A 24435-nucleotide genomic window follows, 5' to 3' on the forward strand; every position below is an offset into this window, starting at 1 on the left:
AAAAAATAGTCTGCCAGCATGTTTTTCTCCTGATGTACATCGGCCAGGAGTTTGAAGAGTCTAAGTTATGTAGCAGATTTGTTTACACAGTGACGCACACATACCAATTATTGTGGATGCTCTTTTCAAACATGAAAACGGGAATATTTGGACAGTAAAGATACATATTCTGATGCACACACACTCTGGCACCTGACAACACGTATTTGGCACAGCTGCAGTAACATTCATGCTGAGACGTACCGCACCAGTTGTGCTGGAGCTGAAGGCACGTGAAAGTGTCCATCCTTTCTGTGACACACACTGGGGACTGATGCCCTGCAATGATGTTGGTTGTTTTAATCATCGGAAATTAGAAAGCATATTGACCCCATTAATATCACTTGCCCACAAAGAGGGTCAGCAGTAGCAGTCCCATTCTCTCTTTATATCCTACAGCACTCTTCTTTGAAGACAACTGCCCATCTTTAGACTTTTGATACTCTAATCCACTCTACTGTATGCCACTCCAATTTATTCTACACCACTCCACTCGACGCCAGTCTATGACACTCTACTATATGACACTACTCTACAACATTCTACTATATGACACTACTCTACAACATTCATCTCCACGTCTCTCCAATCCATGATACTACAGTCTAAGACACTCTGTGACACTCTACGCCACTCTTCTCTACTACACTCCATTCTACGAAACTCTACTCTACGAAATTCTACTCCACTCTACGACACTTCACTCTACAACACTCCACGCCACTGAACAGCAACTACACTGGTGTACAACATGGCTAAAGACATGTCAAAGCCAATAGCTCTCATGGATATATATATATATATATATATATATATATATATATATATATATATATATATATATATATATATATATATATATATATATATATATAAAGCGCTCAAAACCTCGACCAGTTTTTCGAAGGAGACGACACAACGTGGTGGAAAAACCTTTTCTTTATTTTCTTAGTCGCTGTCGACGCGTTTCGCCTGACCCAGCAGGCTTGGTCACGATAAAGTTTGCTTAAACACATACATACATTTAAAGTGCTCGATACTCACGTGATGCATCACGTGACTAACAAAATCATAGAACTGGAAAAGTTATTTACATAGATTCTCTTCGTGCACAGTATTAAAGTAATATTTCTTTACGGGCCATTTAGATGAATGTTTCAAAATGCAATAAACATAAATAAAGCCTCTAGTTTAAAGTGGTAAAAACAGTGAAAGAATGGGCAAGAAACAATAAATGATTCATGCTTATTTGCTCAATCCTCTATCCCAATTAAGGACCTTGTCACAGTTTCTTGGAAAACTTATTCAGCCCGAGTGGGCTTTTTTGATTCACCAAAAACCACTATACTGGCAATTATATTCAGTAATTGACATCCAAAACCAATATGGCCCTACTAGTACTCAAAATGTACATTGAAGAATCAAAAGATTTTATCAAGAAATAAAGCCCCAGTGGGCAAACCCAATCAGTTCTATTTAATATCTGTGAAAATACATATCTAAAAACAGTTACATATATTTCTACAACTTTTCTCCTAGAGAAAATGAACTTTGTTATGCAGGAAGTTGAATAAACCACAAAAAATGACGTCAAGATCATAAACAATTCATAGGTGAGTGTATAGATCTTCTTCAATGTTCAATCCATACGGGCTTTTTGTATTTAATTCAACTATGTACCACAACTCCAGTTTGCGTAGTTTTTTCACCCTATCCCCCCCCTCTTTCATTCAAGGGCACTGAATCAATTACATAATAGGATAGACAGCTCACATTTTTATCATGGAATTTTTCGAAGTGTCGGGCGACTGGATATGACCTGTCTGCATGTTTAATCGCCCTCAAATGTTGTAGTACCCGCTGATGAACGGGTTTGATTGTACTACCAACATACTGTAGATTACATCCACAGCATAAAACGTATATCGAAAACTCCGTTTTACAGTCAAATTGTCCTTTGATTTTTTTCATTCTGTTTGAGAGGTCTGGTTTGTATGTACTGGTATTTTTCCCATGTTCACAGGCCTTACGTTTACTACATTTTAGGAACCCATCCTTTCTGGACAACCAATCGCTCATTTTACTTTTTGTTTTTTTCTTTTTTACCTTGGTCAGTGTGGTTTTGACTAGTATCTGTTTAAAGGATCTTGCCTTTCGAAAAGTAATCAGAGGTCTGATGGTTAGAGCAGGACCAATAATTGGGTCATTTTTAATGACATGCCAATGCCTGCTTAATATCTTCCTCACAGATCCATGCAATTTGTTGTAGTTTGTGATTACCCTGCATTCATTCCCTTCCTGTTTTTTCATCTTCTTGTCTTTGAAAAGGACTCCCTCTCTGGTCTTCTGTCTGATTTTATTAAAAGATGACTTCAGACAATTATCACTGTACCCTCTCTGCTTAAAGCGTTGTTGTAAATCACTTAGGGCATATTCTCTGTCTTCTGGGTCACTACAATTTATCAGGACTCTAAGACCCTCCCCGTAGGGGATACTGTTCACTAGACATGTCGGATGGAAGCTACTGGCATGTAGCACAGTGTTTCCAGAGGCCTCTTTCCTATATATCTTAGTTTGTACTTTACAATCTTTTATGTAAACAGTGAGGTCTAAAAAATTGACAGATTCAGTGCTAGCGGTACTCGTGAACTTTAGATTCAAGCTATTCTGTTGTATTTTCGCCAGAAAGAGGTTTAGGTCTAACATAGAGCCTTTCCAGACAACAAACAAGTCATCAATAAAACGACTCCAATGGAGGATGTTGTTTTCCCATTCAGTTTGGTACTGCTTCCGGATCACCTGCTCCTCCCACCAGCCCATATGCAAATTCGCATAGCTGGGGGCGAAGCAGGTGCCCATCGCAGTACCACAGGTTTGATGGAACAGTTCATTATTAAAAATGAAAAAATTATTCTTTAAGCAGGTTGAAACCATTGACAACAACATTTGCGTATGAGCCCACAATTTGATTGGTCTTGTTCCTAAAAAGTGTCTGATGGCATTCAATCCATCGCTATGTTTAATGCTTGTGTACAGTGTGGTAACATCGATTGTTACCAAAATCAAATCCTCCTCCCAGGGTATATCATAGATGGATTTCAAGAAGTCCCCTGTATCAAGAATGTATGAAGGCAGTTGTGAAGCCAGAGGATTGAGAAATGAATCAATGAATTTAGAGGTATTTTCCAACCCACTACCTATGGCTGAGATAATCGGCCTACCAGGGGGGTTGCGTACATCCTTATGCACCTTCGGGAGCAAATAAAACACCAGGGTGACTGGGTTAGATATCTTCAGGAATTTAAACTCATCATGGGTGATCAAAGACTGGCTATACCAGTTTTCTAGGTCTGAGTTATACTGTGCATGGCTATTAAACATGATTTCTTGTTTAATTCTCACATAGCAAGCTCTATTATTTAGCTGTTTGTAGGCTTCAGATATATATTTCTGCCTATCCCAGAGGACTACATTCCCGCCCTTATCAGCATTTCGAACAATACAATTCTCAGTCTGCTTGATTTTCTCAATAAGGGTTGCCTGGGCTTTTTCTTGCTTGCTAAATTTTTTATTGCACACACTAGTACACTTTTCCAGGTTTTTAAAATCATTTACTACCAAATCATTGAAAATGTCAATGTTGTCACGTGCAGTATAAGGAATGTAACGGGATCTTGGGCGAAAACCAGTCGGGTCGCTGGCATTGATGGTCAATCCTTCGGTTCTTGCCACTTCATCCGCATGGCTCATAAGTTCCAAAGGTTCAAATGGTCCCTGTTCCTCAAAATTCACATCATTCGCATCATTTCCATCTGTTCCGACAGAAGGATAAAAGTCTAACATGAGGTCCATATCCTGTACATTCAATTCTCCAAATGAGCTCTCTCTGTTACTAGGGTTCAAAACTCCACTCCTCGAGTTCGGGTTCATAGAAAAATGTTTTTTAAGTTTCAAAAGCCTGGCAAACTTGAAGATGTCGATGTGAGTTTGAACATAATTAAACTCAGCTTCTGGGCAAAATGACAGTCCCAAGTTGAGCGTCTGCTCTTCTTCAGTGGAGAGTATATATATATATATATATATATATATATTCAAGTTACATATATGTGAAGTTATATATAGTATACTTTACTTACTTATACAAACGTACCTTCATGCTATTTTTCTCCTTGATGTTCTTCACACATTATTTTGTCCCACAATATTTTTGGTTGCAATACTCTAGGCTTGGAGATTTTTTTTACGGCAAAATTGCTCAAATTCAGTTGAATGTCCTATCGTAGGGTTGTTCTCAGCTGTCTCCTGTTGTACAGACACTTCCACCAGAGTGTAAATGTTTACGATTCTAGCAAATTAATCAGGAGGAGCTAAATGTTGTTTTTTGTTATTGTAAATTTGGCTTCCTTTTTGACCCCTGTCCCCAACATATTTTGAGACAGGTTGTTGACTATCAATCCGGTATTTGTTAATTTGTTTCATACTTCACTGCGGTCAGACCAAGTTCCTAAAATTTGGAAGCGGGTAAATGTAGTCCCCTTTTGAAAAAAACTTTCAGCAGAAAGGGCAGTTCTATCTAAATTTTGAATTCTTTCTCTCCTACCTTTAACATCAAATATTTTCGAAGGGATTGTTAACACCTAACCTGCAGGATTTTTTGAAGACATTTAAGCTGTTCTAGACTCCTCATCTGGCTTTCATTCTCATCGTAGTACCGAAACCGAGTTGTTGGAAACCGCAGATTCGATTTGGTTTACTTTGGAACATGGCTTTCGGCAGCATTTGACACTCTCTCCCTTCTCCGGGAATGTTACCTCAGGACACATGTGCCAATCACTCATGTCCTCATTTCAAGAAGAAACGTAAACTTCTACTCATTAAATTCCTAAACCCCAGCCCCTAAACAATCCGATTGGCCTGGTTCTTCCTCACCGCACCCTACTCCTAAACGGGAATATCCTTACCTTGGAAAAACTGTGACTCCACTCTCCACACCTCTGCAACACGCTCCATAACTACCTCAGATCTATATTGTTTGCATATCCGAGTGTCCTATAAGTATACCTCTTTTTATCTGGTTACTATGTATCCCTATGAACTCTCTGTCACTCGTGTGACTGCTGCTATACCGCACACATACCCGCTGTCTATCATATACGGCTTTTATATTGTTACTAAGTACTGCTGTTTGCTTTTGATGTAATCTCATGTAATTGCTGCTATTGTACACATATCCTGCTGTCGATCGTGTACTCCTTGTTATACTAATACTAGGTACTGTTGTTTGCACTGATGTAGCTCTTGTAACTGCTGCTGTGCTAACTCTGTGAAGCGCTTTGATGCCTTCGGGTCAAGTTGCGCTGTACAAAACGCAATGATAAATAAATAAATGATATACTGTTGCAACTCCTCTCTGCTCTCGGGGTAGGATGATCATTTTGGAATTGGTTTGGCTTGTTTTTGAACCTTAGAGAGCAGGCTGTCTGGATGAACCCTTATACCTCTGACTCAAGACACTCAAATGAGATATCCCTCAAGGGTCTGCACTGAGTCCGACCTTGTTTAATATTCATATGACCCTGCTTGCCTTATTAGTGGAATCCTTTGGGATTAAAATCATCTCCTACGTGGAGAATACTCGGCTCCTGCTCTCCTATGACGGTGAGTCGGCTTCTGCTAAGGAGGTTTTATCGGCCTGTATGGGGGACCTTATGAGATGGATGAGAGTAAATAATTTACAGTACAACCCAGAAAAAACAGAAGTGCTATTATTTTGGTCCCAAACCGGTGCTAGGGTGGATAGGGAGTTGGCCACGTGAGTCTCCGTCTCCCCATCTCCTACAGAGGTTGCCAGAAACTTGGGTGTTCAGCTTGATTCTTACTTCTCCTTCAAGGCTCAGGTCTCCTCTGTGGTAAGGTCTTTTATTTGGATAGAAAGTGTTTAAAAAGTTTCTTGCTTTTCTCCCTTGGAAAGCACAGAGATCAGTTGTACAGGCTTTGGTCATCTCCCGACTAGATTATTCAAATGCCCTTTATTTGGGTCTCCCAGACCATCTGATTCAGTGTATGAAAGTTGTGAAGCGCATGGCAGTCCTTCTTTTATTTAAGCATTCTACATGGACTTCCATTTCTTTGCATTTGAAAAAGCGTCATTTTTGCAGGTTTAAAGCTTTGGTTTTAGCCCACCGAGCATTCCATTGCACAAGTCCACAGTAACTTATGGCTAGGTTTCTTCAATATTGTCTAACCCGGGCTTTGCGTTCTTGCAATGCCTGGCTGCTGGTGGTTACTCATTTTAAGCTGATGAGAAGAGCTGGGTCTTCGTTTGCGGTCCTGGTTGCTCATGCCTGGAATGTCTTCTGTTCTATCTCAGGAACACGTAAAATGAAGAGATTTTTTGCAAAATGCTAAAAACTCACCTGTTTAGCTGCTCTGATCCTGTTCTGGGAATGGTTCCTGCCTGTACCATGAGGACACTGAATGTGTAGCCGTACTCTCTATAGGTAGGTCATCCTGAAAAGCAACTCCGCCACCCTCCAGCAACCAGCCCAACTCCTCCTCACCTTTCTCCCCGTAGCTTCTGTGTGTCTTATTGTCAATAGTCTCTCGGCGTACTTCGCATCCAACTATCTTTGCAGTTACGTCCAATAGAGCATTCAAAGCCTCAAAGCAATGCCTCTTGATGTCATCCCTAACTTCATAGACTCAGCCCACCCCAGTCATCATGCCTGGATTGGCATGACTCTTGATTTTTTTTCTGCCTTGGACCAGGTTGATCCGTCATTACTCATTATTTATGCAAAGTTTATTAATCACTGGTTCTAGTCTGTGTTGGCACCTGGTGCCTGACCCTGCACTGTCCATTTTCCCACCCACTTCACAACCAATGCGCATATTTCAACAGGTTTTTACTTGACCACTCCTTTTCTCATTGTTCATGCATTCCTCAGTGTCATTATTTGCTCATTCGGTTACTTCTACCAAGTCTTTAGTGATGAGATCCACATTTTCACAATTTTTTATCTTCCTCTGATGCTATTCCAACCCAAATGACTGACTGCCTGCCTGCCTTTCTAACACTTGACACTGGTTGCCCTTGCATTGCCTGAAGGTCCGTGCCACCAGCATCAATTTCAAATCCCTCCCATCATCAAAGCTGCAATTTGTCTTTTCTCTCATACTAGTCCAGTATGTTGAAGTGTATGGACCTGTAGGTGATGCAGAATTGTTTGAACTTGAACAATGCTGGAAGCAAAAGCCGGTTAAGGTCCTAGAGGGTGTTGCGGATGTGAATGAACTTGTGCTGATAGTGAATGAGGTGTCCAGCAACATGGGAAATGGTCTTTAACTGTGAAGTTCAGCAATCTGCTGAGGAGGGTAAGGCCATTTTATTATTCTAAAGCATAAATGACAATATCCCTGTAATGGACAGCATTGAAAAATGAAATCTTAGAGAATTTAAATTCCCAGGACTTAAACAGAACAGCTGTCATGCAGCTTAGATGGATCTCCGAGGTTCATACAGTGATATTAGGTTACACAAATCTTACAGACTCCGGTTTCAGTCAGAAGTTGCACGTGGAAATTCACTAATTTTGTTGTGGTCACACACATCTCATAGGTTCAGGTTTCAGATATCAGGTATGTACTTGAATGTGGAATTCACTACTTTAGTCTCAAATTATTAGCTTGTAATTTGGAAGGAATCGACACATTTTGTACCCAAACATCGGGTTGTCTTTTTATTAAAAAAATATACTATTTTCCCTTGTTGCAAACAATGAAGTGAAAAGAAGTCACCACTCCAGGTGCCATTTCATTTAAAACCGTATGATATCACATGTTTCTCTGAGGTTAGGAGGTTGCTCTCCTTTAGTAATGCACCACTGGAGGGATGTTTGTGTCATGTCCCAGTTGTCCCTAGGGAAACCAGAAAGTGATGAGTAGATTGCTTAAATTAATATCAGACGCTTTGGTCCGCAATCCAGTCCACCATTTTGTGTGTTTGCCTGTCCCAGTTGTCTAGTCATATAGGAAGTGTCAAGGTCACCTTGATTTCCTTGGGCATGCACATTGCAAAGGTTTGTCTTTTGTGGGTAGAATACCGAAAGCATGGAATGCAAATGTAAATATGTATGTATATAGCTAACATATTAAATGAATGACATTGAAGAGTAGGACAGTAAAGTGAGATCCATCTTGTTCTGTGAGCTTGGTATCAATGCCCCAGACTTCCAAACTGCATAAAACATAACATGTAAATGGACATTGATCAGAACAAATACCCTTTCTGTACATGGGAAATGCATTAACCCGTTTGTCACACCCGACTCTATGAGACTGGTCTGAGCAAGGGGAATTTGAGTCTGTTGTAATTTCACAGACAAAACCTTCTGCAGCTTTTAAAACCCAAAGCCAGTGCCATGTGATTCCAACGAGTCATTTTAATTAATCATAACTTAGAAAAAGCTGCCAACTTTTCCAAAGCCGGTTCAGCAAGCCTCATTAAGTACACGCTGTAATGACTAACTATTGCATTCACTTCCTTGTTAAACTATGAACGTTATAGGATTTCCTTCCCATAACCAGGACTTCCGGCTTTGAGTATAGTCACATATGCTGTGTGTATAGTTTCTGAACAGAATAACAGATCATATTTGGAGGAATTCTTCACTGTACAGTAGTTTAACATTGTAATAAATTGTACATTGTAGAAGGACACTCAGATAAATGCATTTGTTCTCTCAGATGTGTGTCTATTTCCCCTGATAAAAAGAAAGAATTGGAGCACACATACCTGGGACCAGAGAAAATGTCTGCATTCAGCCACGGCTAGCAGATGTTCCTGGCACCCTATGAATAATTGATGAGGAGGGTAGCCATTTTGGATTTGCCAACAGTAATTAGACCATACACACATTTGACAAATTGTGCTATTAAAGGCAACGTTTGGTGCAAATTTCTCCAAAATTGTCTTGTGGTGGGTATGTACCATATCCATAGTGTAAGAATGTTACTATATGTTCCCCTTCATATTAACAGCCAATGACGATTGTGCTCACTAGAATGTTTACCGTGGCTGCTCTGTGTGAAGGAGGCTCCGTTGCACGAATGACCCCCCTTTCTGGGATAAAGTCCAAGATATTACTAGGTGCTGATTGCTGAGTTTCTATTCTAGTTCCAAGTTGCAATTCTTGTAACAAGTTCAATGTCTTCTTTCATTTTATTCAGTAAACCAGAAAAGTACTACTCGCCTTAAGCAGGGCCGGCTCTAGGCTCATGGTGGCCCTGGGCAAGGAGCGTAGGTAGGGGGCCCGGAAGAGGTGGTCTGGGCGGGGCGGAGCGCGCAGGCCAGTAAAGAGGGGAGGGGGTCAGGGTGTTTAGTAGTGGAACAGAGCCGGAGGCCGCCAAATCCCTGCCAGGGGCCACCACGCAAATATGTATCCATCCTCAGAGGATTAATATATTAAGGATATATATTGGCGTGGTGGCCCCTGGGATTTGGTGGCCCTGTGCAGGTGCACAGCTTGCACATGCCTAGAGCCGGCCCTGCCTTAAGAGTCTATTAGCCAATTTGTCATCAAATTAAGTTAGTAGGCTTCAGGCTAGAGGAGTGGAAAGAGCTTTATTTTTCATTGAAGGACCACTCAAATCTCTCCTTGTCAAGAGGTGCAGTAACTGCCATCAGGGCCGGATTTAGGGCTGGTGGTGCCCTGTGCGACAATGTTTGTTGGCGCCCCCAGGGACTCCCTCACTACCACCCTTTAACAGTGCCCCCTCAAGTCTCCATAAGCACTCTCTCTCTCAGATATTTTTGATTCGTTAAATAGCGCCACCTATACCAGTGTAGGGTGTTAGAGCACTTTATTTCACACACACATTACACGGAGACAATCAATCATATGTGCATATGTGTGTAAATCAGTGTATAGGAAGTGTTACATAAGCCAGAAGACCACAAGGTGAGTCACATGACATCCATACTGGTAGACAGTATAGATTAAGAGAGCTTGGAATAGAGAAGCACAGACAAGGAATTTAAAACATAATCCCATGGTTGGGGGTTACATTTAATAATAAGGATTTTATTTTAACCGAAATTAATCCTTTTTGAAACATTAGAATAATGAAAGAGGGAGGACAAAAAATTAATGCTTTAATGTATACATTGCTGTTTGCATGCAGCTCTTTGATGACAGTTATTAGTTCACTGTTCCATTTTAGGATTGTAACATAGACACTGCTAGTAACAAAAGGATCTCTCGGACAAAAGCACTGACCTATTTAAACTATATGCACTTTGTGATCTGCATGGTACGTATTCTTTGCAGCAGGGATATTAACCCTCTGTGCTACCATAAAAGGAGTTAAAGCTTCTACTAGACAAAGCTCCTTCTCTCTCCAGGAAGAACATTAATCACCGGAGTTATCTTGACATTTTAATTGTTGTATGAAAATTGTCAGAGGCCAGCTATGCAGCAGCAGGTGATTTTAAAACCATAAAATACTTCCAAACACATCAGCACCCGGTGCAGTCGCCCCGCCCTAGAGCCGGCCCTGACTGCCATAAGGACAACACGGACCGTCCCAAACGCTGGACATCTCCAAGCATTGCAGTAGCGGGCAGCAGAATCTGACCTCTCTAGCAGGGTCATTTAGACCCCACCTGTAAGTTCAGGTGCACTGGCACGAAATATGTTTGTGCTAGGTGCTCCTTGTGGTTTTACTTCCAGCTTGAAATTGAAAATTGGGCCGAAGGTGGAATTTGCTCCTGTTTCCCCCTCTTTGCTGCCCATACACTGGTTTACTTAGACATTTACGACCATTTATGCCGCGGTGGTAAATGCTATTAACGCCTTCGATGCTCATGACGGAACGGTTCCGTCATGACCACACCCGCGAATGGAATGTTCAGTACCGAGGGGAGAATCAGTGCCGCAGGCAAGGTGTTAATTTTCAGGAGTGAATGCAATTTTGCCCAACTCTTAATATACTCTGTTGTGAAAAACAGGTTTCCAAATACTCTTTACAGCCATTAATTAAACTAAAACTTTGAAATATCATGCTTTGCACCAGCTGGAGAGCTTGGTCTTCATCTCTCCTCATCGCACTGGCAACAGATTTAGACTTGCCTTACAAGTCTTGGATGCTGCTGCTGAAGAAAAATGCTTCTGTGGTACAAAAGCAAATGGTGGTATCCTTTTCTGAACTATGATAACAAATGGCCAGTTTTTTATAATTACATAGAAATGGGTTGTCTCTCTTGGTGCCTTCACTTACTCAATAACAGGCGACTGTGATTTTAGTAACATAGTCGTCCATCAAGAACATTGTGGCCACGTAAGCCTTCCCATTTCCCATGAAGGTGACTAAGAGGAGGACTGATCGCAGTCTGTGGACCTGATTTGTGGCTCACGCTGCCTATCAGGGTTGCAATGATTTAGGCCTGGTCTTTGAGAGAGGTTTAACTGTCTCCCCTAACAATGGTTTTGTTTTTTTAATTTCATAAATAATAGTCATACAAAGAGGGACTTTAGGTAAGCAGGCGTCATCCTTAAGTCTGTTAAATTGTCATACACATTTTGCTTCTGCCTACCACAACTTGAAGCATGGGGCAATGTGTCAGGCCCCTTGTAGGACACCCACCTTTCTATAATGTGCACCACACAGTGCATGGAGGTTGAAGAGACCCTTATTGGTTTACATTGGCAAAAGCAGATAATACTAACACTCTGTTTTATGGTAGTGTGGGCAAGCACTTAGGCTTATGAAAGGGTAGTGTAAGCATTTATTGTACACACCATGGCAAAAAATGATTACATACACTCAAGGAACGAAGTCAAGACCAAATTAGAAAAATAGTACTTCTTTTTATATAAATATTTAGATCAAGATCTTCGGTACAAGAAAAATACTTTTTGCAATATGATAAATTACAGGAAAATGCAATAATCACAGTTTGTGCTCATGTACTCACAGTACATTTCATATGGAAGGAAAAAGCAATGCAATACAGTTATTGTGTGTTTACCCTTTTAAAAATCGATAGGTTCAGGGCCAAGGTCCAAAGTGCCAGGGTCAAGTTCTCAGGAGCTTCCCAGAATTCTCAAGAAACAAGGCAAAATTTGTCTCTGTAGTTAGCTCACTTTAAAGACCAGGTGCCACCTGAAAAAGCAAAGGGGGACTTCCAGACACGTCCGAAGGCTTTCAAGGGAGAGTAGAGCTCGCAAGCGCTCTAGGGCCAAGGAGCACAGCTGGTTTGAAGATGGCCGGGCAGGCTGGATGTAGTGAAGACGTGCAGCTGGGCAAAGGCGCGCAAAGATGATCCTCGTGGTCAGGGGCTGGCACCTTGGAGCGATGATTCTGAAGCTGCTGGGTCCCTGCTAAAGTGCGTCTCTGGTGCCCTGAATTTCCCTCATCTGGTACTGCCTCGCTGTAAAGGTGGAGTCTGCCTGGACTTCGTTTTGTAGGTTTTTGCAGCAAGGGGTCCGGTACCCCAGGTGTTGGTTTCTTGCAGCTGTGGTGGGTCCTGGGGCCTCAAGACTTGGAGGAGAGGCTGAGCTGACACTCCAAAGCTAGTGTACCTTCGGATGGCCCTTGGAGACGTTGGCCGGCTGGGAAGCTGGACGACGCTGGACTGGACTTTGCTGTTTTTGGAGACTTGTGGCTGCAGAGAGATTATCTACATCTCGAGGGAGTTCTTTGGCAATTTGCGTAGTGGTGGTGACCCTCCGGGATTTGTGGAGGCCACACAGTGATGGGACAAGCTGGAGGATGGTGATTGTCGAGTTCTATGGCAGCATGCAGGAGTTTGTACTCAAATTCCACCACGAAGTCTGCAGTTCTCGGTCTAACAGCGGTTCTTCGTTTGTCTTCCTCTAGTGTCCATGGAATCTAAGTTCAGGGTCTGGAGATGCCACCTAAATATTAAATTTAGGGGCGTTTGTAAGAGAGTGACAGGTAGAGGATACTTGGCATCTTACCTGAGGTGTCTACAACCTCTTTTTCCCCGGAGACACATCCATCCGTAGATGTGTTGCAACTTGGGCGTGGATATAGATGTAACGAGGTCACTGAACCGAACAAACTATATCCCTCACTCTGTGGACATGATGCCTCAACTAAAAGCCCGGTTTTGACCAAATGTATGCCAGTGGCATTACCTAAGCCTTGAAGGGTAAAAACCTTGCACTAAGGCCTTGGGATATTGCTTGAACTCCTCTCTTGTTTGGACGGACCTGCCTAAAATGCGAAAATACTGAGTTATTAGAGATACCACCAGCAATATCCACATAACTCAAATTATATAAATGGCTGGTCCTGAGGAGGGTGGCTCGAAATCACTCAAACCCCTGAAACGTACGTCAACCTGTTGATCTGGAATCGAATTGAATTGAATTGAATTGAATTGAAAATTGCACTTGTATAGCGCTAAACTACCCGGAGGCCTCGTAGCGCTTGTGACTGAATTTGCTTAGCGCGGGCTCAGGGCAGGTCAGCAGAATTTGGCATACAAGTGTGTTTTCAAGGCTTTCCTGAAAGACATGTGGTTACTGTTGCCTCGAAGGGATAGAGGGAGGGTGTTCCAGAGTTTGGCCGCAGTATGGGAAAAATAGCGGCCTCCCCATCGAGCTTTCCTGACTCTGGCGGAAGTGGCCAGCCGGAGGGTGCAGGAGCGGAGGGAACGGGACGGGACGTAGGGAGTAGCCAAGGGATGCAGAATGGCGGGACCTGTGCGATGAAAGGCTTTGTGTAGGATACACATAGCCTTAAATTGTACTCTTGCCACTATAGGGAGCCAGTGAAGCTCCCTTAGGGCATTCCTCGCTGACTGCCAGCGAGGGAGGTTATAGAGTAGGCGGGCCGCACTATTTTGTGTGACTTGGAGCTTCTGGGTGGCAAAGGTCGGAGCTCCCATGTAGAGGGCATTCCCGTAATCCAGGCGGGAGAGTATAAGGGCATGGACCAGGATCCTCCTTGCCTGGAATGGGAGCAGAGGGAGCACCTTCCGCAACATCCTCATAAGCCCAAAGCAGGTGGCGGCGGTCTTTGTGGCTTGGACTGAAAAGTCCAAAGCTTTATCGAACCAGATCCCGAGGCTTTTTATTTGAGACTTGGGAACGGGGGGCAGGCCCAAACATGGTGGCCAGATGGATGCAAGAACAGAGGGAGAAGGATTGCCCAATAGGATGACGTCTGTCTTCTCCCCGTTAAGTTTTAAGCAGGAAGATTGCATCCATCTGGCAACAGCCTCCAGACAGGGGCCTAAGGTGTAGGACGATCCCTCAGAGTGGTCTAGAGAGACCACCAGTTGGGTATCGTCCGCGTAGGTGACGATACGCACACCGAAGGGATGGACTATCCTGTCTAGGGGTTCCATGTAGGCATTAAACAGGGTAGGGCTCAGGGAGGAGCCCTGGGGGACCCCACACCTGAGTGGGTGTTTAGGAGACACCGCCTCGCCCTCAAAGACCTGGAAGAAACGGTCAGCCAGGAAGGATGTCAGCCATTCCAGGGCCGCGCCCGACACGCCCATGTCCGCCAGTCATTGTAATAGCGTGACATGGTTCACCGTGTCGAACGCGGCGCTGAGATCTAAAAGAATGATGGTGACTTTTCCACCCCGGTCCAGCACAGCTCTTGCCTCTTCCGTCACAGCTAAGAGAGCGGTTTCAGTCCCATGCAGAGGACGGAACCCTGTCTGAGAGGCCTGCAGAAGACTATTAGACTCCAAATAGTTCATCAAGGTGTTATTTACGTGCCTCTCTAGCAGTTTGCTCAGCCAGGGGAGTAAGGAGATAGGACGGTAGTTCGCCAAGCTGTTCTGGTCAAGGTTGGGCTTCTTCAACAGAGCCCTCACCATCGCGCACTTCCATGAAGGTGGTACGGATTTAGAGGTGATGGATGTGTTGAGAACGTCCAATATGACCGTGCGAATAATGTCCGTGACCTTAGTGAGGGTCTGAGGGGGTGCTGGATCGTTGGGGGAACCAGAGGTAATTTTGGGGATGAGTTTATCCAAGGCAGGAATGTCCAAAAGTGGGATTGTATCAAGCGTACAAAGGACAGAGGAATCGGAAGTTGTAGATACGAGGGGTTTCGTATCATTATTAGCGTCCCTGAAAGAGGAGTATATGGCCTCGGTTTTTTGGGAAAAGAAAATGGCCAAATCGTTACAACGATTTTGGGCGCCCTCAGCAGAGGGACACTCAGCAGGGGGTGAAATAAGGGATTTGACAATTTTAAAAATTTCCCTTGGGGCATTAGCGGCTGCGTTAATTTTGCCACCGTAAAAAGAAGCTTGTGCCACCTTTATCTCCTGTTTATAGAGCTTAATGGCAGCTCTATATTCGGTTTTCCTGAGTTGGGAGTAGTCCTGTCTCCAGGCTCTCTCGATTTTTCGGCAAGCTAATTTCATGGTCTTAAGGGCAGGTGTGTACCATGGGTTTGGGTCTTTTTATGGAGTTACTAGATTGTATGGGGAGGACCAGATCGAGTGTGCTAGAGATCCAGCCATCGAAATTGTTGGTGGCTGTGTTGGGATTCGTTACCTTCCTAGGTGGGTCTCTAGCAAGGGCGTCTTCCCATGCAGGGAGGGGGATTGAGGACCACTTCCTACCTCGATGTCTAGCAGGATGGAGAGTCGAGAGAGGGGGGTTTGTGCGCCACGTGAAAGGTATCAAAAAGTGGTCGGTCCAGGGTAGTGGTGTAGGGGGATCCACCACAAGGGCGTCTATATTGCTATAGATGTGGTCAAGAAGATGACCCCTATTATGGGTTGCGTGAAAGCCCTTTTGATGTAGATCCAAGGCTTGTAAGTTGGAGCGAAGATTATTAGCTGTAGTGTTGTGAGGATCATCTAGATGTAGGTTAAGATCCCCCAACAGAGTGAAATTGGACGAGGACAACACGAGACTTGCAGCAAGGTCTGTTATTTTAGTAATTAAATTGTTAAGCGCGCCAGGTGGGCGATAGGCTAGGATGCCAGAAAAGGTGGTAGTGGGGGAGAATTCTAGAGAAAAATGGAAGTTCTCACAAGTTGGTGAGGTGGTGGGGGGGGAATCCCAACTTACAACACTACATTAGCAATTGTTTGAAGTTTTCTCACTGTTACCACCTGTGTATGTAGTTCTAGGTTGAGATGGTTATGTATGAGAGGTGAATGTGACAGTGTGCTTCATGTGAAAGGAGAGAGTGGTCCTGTGTTGTTGGTGGCTGGGGGTATAATTTTAGATATGTATCTCACATGCCTTTAAATGATCGTACAGTTGCCAATTTGTTGTTTTCAAACAAAGACAAACATTTGATGTATTACAATGTGTAAGAATTGCACATTTGGCATTAATGATCAACATGTGTTTGTTAAAAAATTGTTTTATCTATATACAATGAAATAAGATTCTTTTTTTAAATAATACAAAGATAAGCATGTCCATGTTTTCTCAAATGCAATAAGTTTAGTGGTGGTTAGTCCGTAGAGCTTTTACAAGCCTACAAAGAAGTAATATAGGTCACAAGGGAGCCATTCTATTTCATTTTACACCCTTTGTTATCTGTTATGCCCACCTCCAGTGGGAGGGCGACATAGCCCTAACCATGATTGGAGAAGTCCCTCCATCTTCAAGATAGTGGGCATTGAAAAATGTGCTTCACCTCGCCTCCAGCATCTGAGGGGTGGAGTTAGCAGCGTGAGGCACAACCTTATATTCTTCCTACGTTTTCCATCCTGTCTTCCCTCCTAAAGGGGTGAGGACATGAGGGGGGACCTCGCCTTCTATAAGGAGAGCCTGGGTCACATTTCAAAGGTGGCAAGGCTTTTGAAGCTTCCCGCCACAGATGGCTCTTCCTGACCGGTGAAAGGTGTGAACACCTCCACCCATAACAGGCTTTGTTCTGGACCTCTGAGCGCGCTGGCGCTCACCCCATGAGGTCAGAACTCTGCTGGCGACAGGTTGGCTTAGACCAGTCGGTGACCACATTAAGGGTTAGTAGGTTTCAGGATACCTCTGTAAGGGGTCCTCTGTGTGCAATTTTCAATACATTCTTCACTGGAATCAGTGCAGGTTTATTAAGACGAGATGTTTGGTACCAAATATCCCATAGTACAGTGCAGCCATCATGGAGCTGGGGAACTCGTAACGACGAGTGTCCAGCCCATGTCCTCTTTATGGCTTCCCTAAATGGATATTTCAGGGGCATATCTGCTCTTGCAGGTATGTTCTCACAGGAGATATAGTTCTCCCTGCCTTAGGGCTATAAGGCCTTCCAAAGGGGTGTTTTACCTATATTCCATGCAGTGTTTGTGGGCATGGTACAGGGATATGTTTCATGTTGACTCTTCAGTTTTGTTTGCACCAAGGCACGCAGTTTGCGATGGCAGTGAGCATGGCCTTAGTGAAGGGACCTTAGGGTGGTACAATTCATGCTGATGCCTTTCGGGCCCCTCTTCAGTGCCAAATCCCTAGGTACCAGGGATACCATTTGCTAGGGCTTACAAGGGGTACTGAAGTTATGCCAGTTGTTAAACAAAAGGTACAGTTTAGGGAAAGAGCTCTAGCACAGGAGACCTGATTGGCAGGGACCCTGTGCACTTCCAGTTGAATATACATCCGAAACCAGGCAAAAGGTTTGGGGGATGCACTGCAACAGCCACTCAGATTCTCACACCCTTTTCTCCATTGGCTTTATTCACTTTGAGTAACTGCTAAAAGCCTATGCAAGTTGTTCACATCCATCTAAACAAGTTCCTTGCTCTTCTGTGATAAACCTGGCTCAAAGTGTACCCAGAGAGGATCCACTGAAAACAGAGGGGGGGTATATTTTTATGTCTTCCACTGCAGGACGTGTTAGCCATCTTATCAGTAGCCAATGTAATTAACCTGCATGATACTAGGTTTAAAAGTTGCATTTAATTTACTCACTTAGTGCCTCTTCTCTGTGTTCCTATATTGAAGTAAAGTGTTAGTCCTTTTTTCTGTTTTCGCAACGGTTTTAGGTTTTCAAATTCTGGTCACCCCCCTGTCCTGGCGACTAACCCTGTTTGGGCCTGGACAAAACAGAGGACCAGAAAACCTGCCTCTTGGCAAATATGCTTCCCTTATCCTCTTTTTGCCTTCCATTAACCTAAAGTCATTCTGTTTCTTCCATAGTTTTCCCAAGTACCAACTCTCTAAGTCGGGGAATTGTAAGAGGCCCACTCTAGTGTTGCCAAGAGTCAGTCACTCACGGCTTGACACCCCGGGCTCTCTGGAACCAGTGCACGTGTGGACAGCTCCTCTCTGGCAACTGGGTGGATCTGCTGGGCGTTTATACTGACTGCCTGTGATGCGGTCATTATATATATATATATATATATATATATATATATATATATATATATATATATATATATAGATAGATAGATAGATAGATAGATAGATATATCCAAACCAGTCCAAACTTTCAATCAAAAGAAGGCGCTGACTCCGTGAATATTCTTCAAAGTAAGATTCCTTTATTCCAAATGCAACAGTCCATGTTATATATAGATTTTTTTATCTGTTAACACTAATTATTTTCTCTGTCAAAAAAATACACGCACACTTGTGTTTCAGTCGGAATCTAGTGCTACATTTTTTAATCACTTTCTGTAAAGAAACCTATCCGTATGTTGCTGCTGGGACGCCCCTCCCCCACCTTCTTATACTGCGACTTCCAGCTATATGAACTGCTCGCCGGCTATACAGTGCCCTCCCATTTCTGTACTGTATACGTTCGGGTAATCCAACCCCCTCCCTTCTCTTCTGTTTATGAATATACAGATGCCTGGGATTCTGAGGAATATGAAATAACGACGGTATGATTTCGAACTATGTCCAGAAAACGAAACGTTACGTGTATTTATTATAAACAATGTTATGCTTATATGTGAGACAAACCAAATGTAGAAAAAAAACATAATTTGCACGTGCTGTATGTGTGCGCTTTTATGGGTACCACTGCGTAGATTTTGAAAGAAGGCGGCAACCATCCTTATACTGATGAGCAGAAAGACACCCTTTGTGAAGAGGCCTGGGAATATTATTGTTTTCTGACCAGTAATGCAGGTGCCTTGCATAAAATATTGTAGTTGTACATCAGTAGTGCAGCGGACGCTGATAAATGCACAGACCGTCCCCAGCAGCGGATCACACAGCTGTATTTTCACGCAGAACCCCCTTTGCCAGCAGAATGTGGGATTAATTCTAAAGCACGTTTCTTTTGTAGTTTTTTTTGTAAAGCCCAACAACTGAAGGGAGGAGAGGGAGTCCCTCCCTCTGCCTTTTGTGTCTTCTCCGTGGCCCTATGCGGCTTCAGTCCCCTCCCTTCTTCCCTTTGCTCTCTCCCCTCCTCCTCCTTCTGTCGGCTCGGTGGGGGAGGGGGAAGGGGACGGGCTTGCTCTGGAAGGCGGCTTCTTTTTTTTTTCTCCCCTTCCCTGAGACAGTGTGTGTGTATGCGAGGCCTCCGTGCCCCCACAGAGGGCCTGCACAGAACAGTAGCAGCCGCCCGAGCCGGCGCTGAGGCAGCCACAGGAAGAGAGCTGTGAGCAGCCATTGTTCAGAGCCGAGGGAGAGCCCTGCAAACAAAGAGAGGGCTCCCCGCACCGTGCACTGCCCCCCGGCCCCCTCCTCGGGCGGCAGAGCCCCGCTAGGCCTCGTCTGAAACCTCCTCGCAGGTCTGCTTCTCTGGTAGTCTTGCAGGCCACTGCTTCTGCCTTTGTAGTCTAAAAGCAGCAGTATATCTCTCAATTTACTTTGGGGTTTTTGTACTTTTTTTGTGTGTGGGACTGAAAAAGCCAGACATGTTTTAATTTTTATTTTTTGAGCGCTCCTACAGATTCAAGATCTAGATACTTTTTTTCCCCTCAGGTGAGTGCCTTTGTGTTTATGTATCTATTTTATCCATACAACCGAACCTGTATTTCTGCTGTGAATATTGTCCCCTTTGCAACTGGAAGGAGCGTGAGGCTGGGTTTTGAAGGGATGCTGTGAAATTGCATGTGCTTTTTGTGTGCAGGAGGCCAGAGTCCACGTTAAACAAGAGAGGAGTTCGTTCTTGCTTGGTTCAGATGCTAGTGGTATTTTTGTTGGGTGAGTGTGCGTTTCTGATAGCACTGGAGCGCCGGGTTGGCAGCTCCTGATAAGGGGGGAGAAGAGTTTTGTGTATGACGGGACACTGTTGTTGTCTCGGAGCATTAAAAACCCGGAAACGGGATCTGAAGTGAAATAATAAACTGATCCGCTGAACTTCCCTTCTTTTTCTGTTGCTTTGAATGAGAGTTGCTCAGCTGTGGCGGCAGGAAGCACGCGCCTCGGTTGTAAACATGGCCAGGCAACTTTCAGGTTGCTGGTGGACAGGCGCTCGAGAAGCAGCTACCAGTGTGACTTGATAGACATTTGTAGATATGTATCGTGCAACGCCAAAGGGGGTTACTACTTCTGTTTGCATGCATTACATTTTTTTAAATCTCCCAGTGGCTGGCATGCTGTGCAATTCGTGCTGTTTCTGTGAAGTGTATTTTCTAAGGACCTACGGTATGGTTTGTGTACAGTTTCTGTGTTTTAAACTGCGTTTGCAACAGCACGCGACTAGCTTATGTTTCGTAATTGCTGCGATGCCGCCCCCGGTGTTTTAAAACAGAAAAGTATCAGCATGGTGTGAGATGAACACGTTTTGATACTGCCCGATAACACCGTAGCGCAGCAGTGACAGCACTTCCCCCTGACTTGTATTCACTTCCGGTGTTGAGATGAATCTGGTGTCACTATTGGAACTAGTAGAGGATGCTGAATGCTGCTACCTTAGCCTTCTTTTGACGTTTCTGACCCAGTTTGAGTGGCTTGAGCGAGATAGTTTCAGGTACAACAGACACTACTGTTTTCCAGTCGTAGGCTTCTTTTTCGTTGCTATGCGACTGTTCGTTTGATGGAAACCAACTCGTGGAGTATGTTGGAAAGGTGATGTGCTTGTGGCATGCTTCAGTGCTCACCATCTTCCAGTATTAGCCATGAGTTTTTAACACCATCTGCATTTTTCAGTCTTTCTGTCAATCCATGCCTCTTTCTAGGGACTGAGTTATAAAAGACACTGGTGCCGAGGCACATAAGCATTTGAGTGCTTGTAGTAGTAGTCCAGGAGTAGTCTTTTATGTACTCTTGCATGTCTTTGGAATGAGCCCCAACACCCAATGTCACATTAGTATAATAGCAAAGAGGCACACTCCTTCCTGTTGGCACTAGTTTTATATGAATACTCACGTAATGCTTCCGTTTTACTCCGGTTTTAAATGTTTGGGGTCCAGTTCTCAAGGGCACACGAGTACGCACTTTACATGCTCGAAAAGTGACTTGGAGATTAAGCCCAAACGTAGAAATATTTCTGCATCTTAACTGCATCCATCGCTGTTCGTGTTATCCTCAAGTCGGTTCTGAATGAAACGGGCATGAGGCAAGAAAAAGCATGGACATTGCCTCAATTTCTTTGAAGTTATGATTAAGAACTGAACAAAAACATTGACTTTCTTGCTGTGTTTAGTCTCTCTTCCCAGTTTGACATTGTTATATATCTTTTTATGAAACCTTTGCATGTTTGTTTTACAGTTGCATACAACAGAACAGATGTGTATGTGCCAACGAAAGTTACTGTCCCATCATAGTTATAACTTGGTGGGCCCACAGGTCAGGGGATTATATATCTCATTGGAGAATTTCTCATCCTTTGGGAAATCTTGGAAAGCGTAAGTCTTCGTCCACAATTCCTAATGGTCATTTTACTGTCTCAGAAGATAATTTTTTTTTTTAAGTTTGATTTATTGAGAAATAAAGGGGAAAGGAAGGGAAGGGGAAGGAAAGAGAAGAATTACAATAAGCAGGTGGTAGAAGTAAACATTAAAGTAAAAACTTCATAAAAATAGGCATTACAAGCATGAAAAGCGTGAGCATATCATATAGGCGGGAATACATAAGGCAAAAATACAATATATATGAATACAATAATAACAATAATCAAATATTAGTAGGAATAAACAATGACGGAGGAAGTCATGGGGGTTTGCGGACTTCAACTGTGTCCGGAGCAGGAGAAGTAGGAACTGAAGTGGTAGGAGAGAGATATGTTACCAAAGGGAGCCAAAGTAGGTCACGTTTAATAGCCAAGGAGATGGGAGATACATAATTAGTGTCTAAACGATGATTAAAACAAATTGCATTCCACCAGGATTGATAGGTAACATTCTCAGCTTGTTTCCAATTAGAGGTAATGATATGAAAAGCTATAGCCAGGAATAGGTCAAGTAAAGGGTAATGGTTGGAGGGACGGGGAAGTTCTGATGAGAGGGAACCAAGAAAAACTAGTAGAGGTGAGAAGGACTCAGAAGATAATTTAACCATTCTTAAAACTGTCTGCCCAATGCTCCAAGTCTTTTCAATTGTAAACCCTATAACATGATTATGTTGTGCAAATATGTGGCATTGTTTGATCAATATTTTCAGGCTGTAAGTTTATATGCAACTCCAGTTTTACTAGCCATTGAACAAAGTTTAACATCCATGTATTAGCGAAGTTTGCCCTAACAATCAATAAGACATCAAAAGAAACAGGGAGTTTGTGATAATATAGTAATAGTCCTTTAACTCTTTGTGATTAATTTTTAACCTGATAAGTTCAAGCTGATGTTCTAGGCATGAGGGTAGACGGTTCCCCCAACATGCGGGCTGGTGCGGATAAGCTGCGGCCGCTTCACTTGCCACAGCAGGTCATTTTGTTGGTCTGAGTTTCCTGTTTGGCGTGCTACATGATCCCGGGCCTCTGATATGAAGGACTTTCTCATGATGGGCTTTTTGGGTAATACAGAGGGATTTGAGGTTTGTGTGTTATCCAATACCTAGGTTAAGTCTATGTGGACTATGTGCTGTCATTGGCCTTACAGTTGAATGAGCCTGGTTGTTGCTTCTGAGGCCTGGAACTTTTTGATCAAGGAGTGGGACAGACCGAGATAGTGATTTAACAATGTCGGTCCTGGCGAGAATGACTACCCAGACCCATGAGGGTTTAAGACGGTAAGGTAGTTCTGGCATGTGGCTTCTCAGCATAGGATTGTGTATTTGCATAATTTTATGAACCTCTTGAGTTAAGCTTTGAAGCATAGGTTCTTGTCAGTTTTAGTTCATAGGTTTTGGGTGACAATAGTCGTTGGGGGCTGAAAACGGGCTGGGTAATCGGAAGAGCAGGCTGAAGGTTACCACCAACTGTAAAGATTCCATCTTTCGCCCACTGTTGGGGAGTTTGTCTTGGCTTATCCAGCCTATGTCCATGGATTAGAATAGGTCTGCTGCTTTGGTATCTAGAATCTCATCAGTGGTGTACTACCCAAAGTAAGAGATATAGGTATTGGGGAGGAGTGGGTATATGGTGGGCTGCCGTGCAGTTGGAACAGTAGTGATGTTATCTGTAACAGAATTTTTACTTTCAAGGATCAATGTTTCTCAGTTCTCGAAGCTGGGATGGTCTGTGATCACACCGGTGTTCGCTGAGGCTGTTGTGGATTCCAAAGAGGGACTTATGCACAGGATAGGAACTTTTTTATTATTATCAATAATACGCAATGTCATGTCATTCATGACCAAACCTGCCTAGCATCCTGCATCTAGAAGTTTAACCTACCAGTCATACCTCACATTGTGGTGCGATTTGGGTAAGCCTCAGACATAATCCTTCTAATGTTTGTCGTAATTAACAGTGGAATTATTAGTTGTGGCCTATCCTATCTTCTGCCAGTAGCATGCCCTCGTACCATGGCGAGTGGATAAGGTATATGAAGTGTTTCATTTGGATTTGTAAGCGAATGCTGATAGTACTCGAACGTTTAGGACAATGAGGCACCTTTTAAGCTGTTGTGAAGAAATTTTCTTTGTGACATCTTTGAATTTCACTGCCCGGACCTTCTATTGAGAAAGTCAGTATAACTGCAAAATTAAAGTTTGGTCCGTATTGTCAAGGGGTTGAAGATACCTTACTGCTAACTGGATATTTGCACTAAAACCACCCCTTTCAAGCCCAATCATTGCATTTGGGGTGAGTCCATGAACGCGAGCACTGGAAAATGAAAGATGGACTAATGGGTAATGAATCTTTTTGCCATTAACCAGCTGGGGTTTGTAGCACGTATTCCCATATCAATTTCTACTTAAGATACTTTGTTTCTGGCACTTTGCCTCTATCATTTTATCAACTTAACTTGAACAAGACGGATCAGAAATGGGTACGTAACCGGTGAGCCGAAAAAGGAATTTGGGCAATGTCTAAGCGGAAGATTTACACCTCTGGTGGCAAATGCATATTGAACCTCCATCCACTTACAAACAAAATAAATATTTCTCCATT

At 43.3% G+C, this 24435-nt stretch overlaps 1 protein-coding gene across 12 annotated transcripts in view; it reads left to right on the forward strand.

The window, feature by feature from the left end:
• The window catches only part of LDB1 (LIM domain binding 1), a 336398-nt gene that overhangs the window by 190088 nt on the left and 121875 nt on the right, over positions 1–24435 (forward strand). For 2 of the 12 annotated variants that reach the window (XM_086922644.1, XM_086922645.1), the window contains exon 1: positions 19419–19922. The exons of 7 other annotated variants lie outside the window; for them this stretch is intronic. The gene's annotated coding sequence lies outside the window, so the exon portion shown is untranslated. Of the gene's footprint in view, positions 1–19418; positions 19923–24435 lie in introns of those variants that run through there. 3 more of the 12 variants (XM_086922643.1, XM_086922646.1, XM_086922647.1) reach the window with 2 other exon arrangements.

The sequence above is a fragment of the Lissotriton vulgaris genome, chromosome 5, assembly GCF_964263255.1.
Source record: "Lissotriton vulgaris chromosome 5, aLisVul1.2, whole genome shotgun sequence".
NCBI lineage: Eukaryota > Metazoa > Chordata > Amphibia > Caudata > Salamandridae > Lissotriton > Lissotriton vulgaris.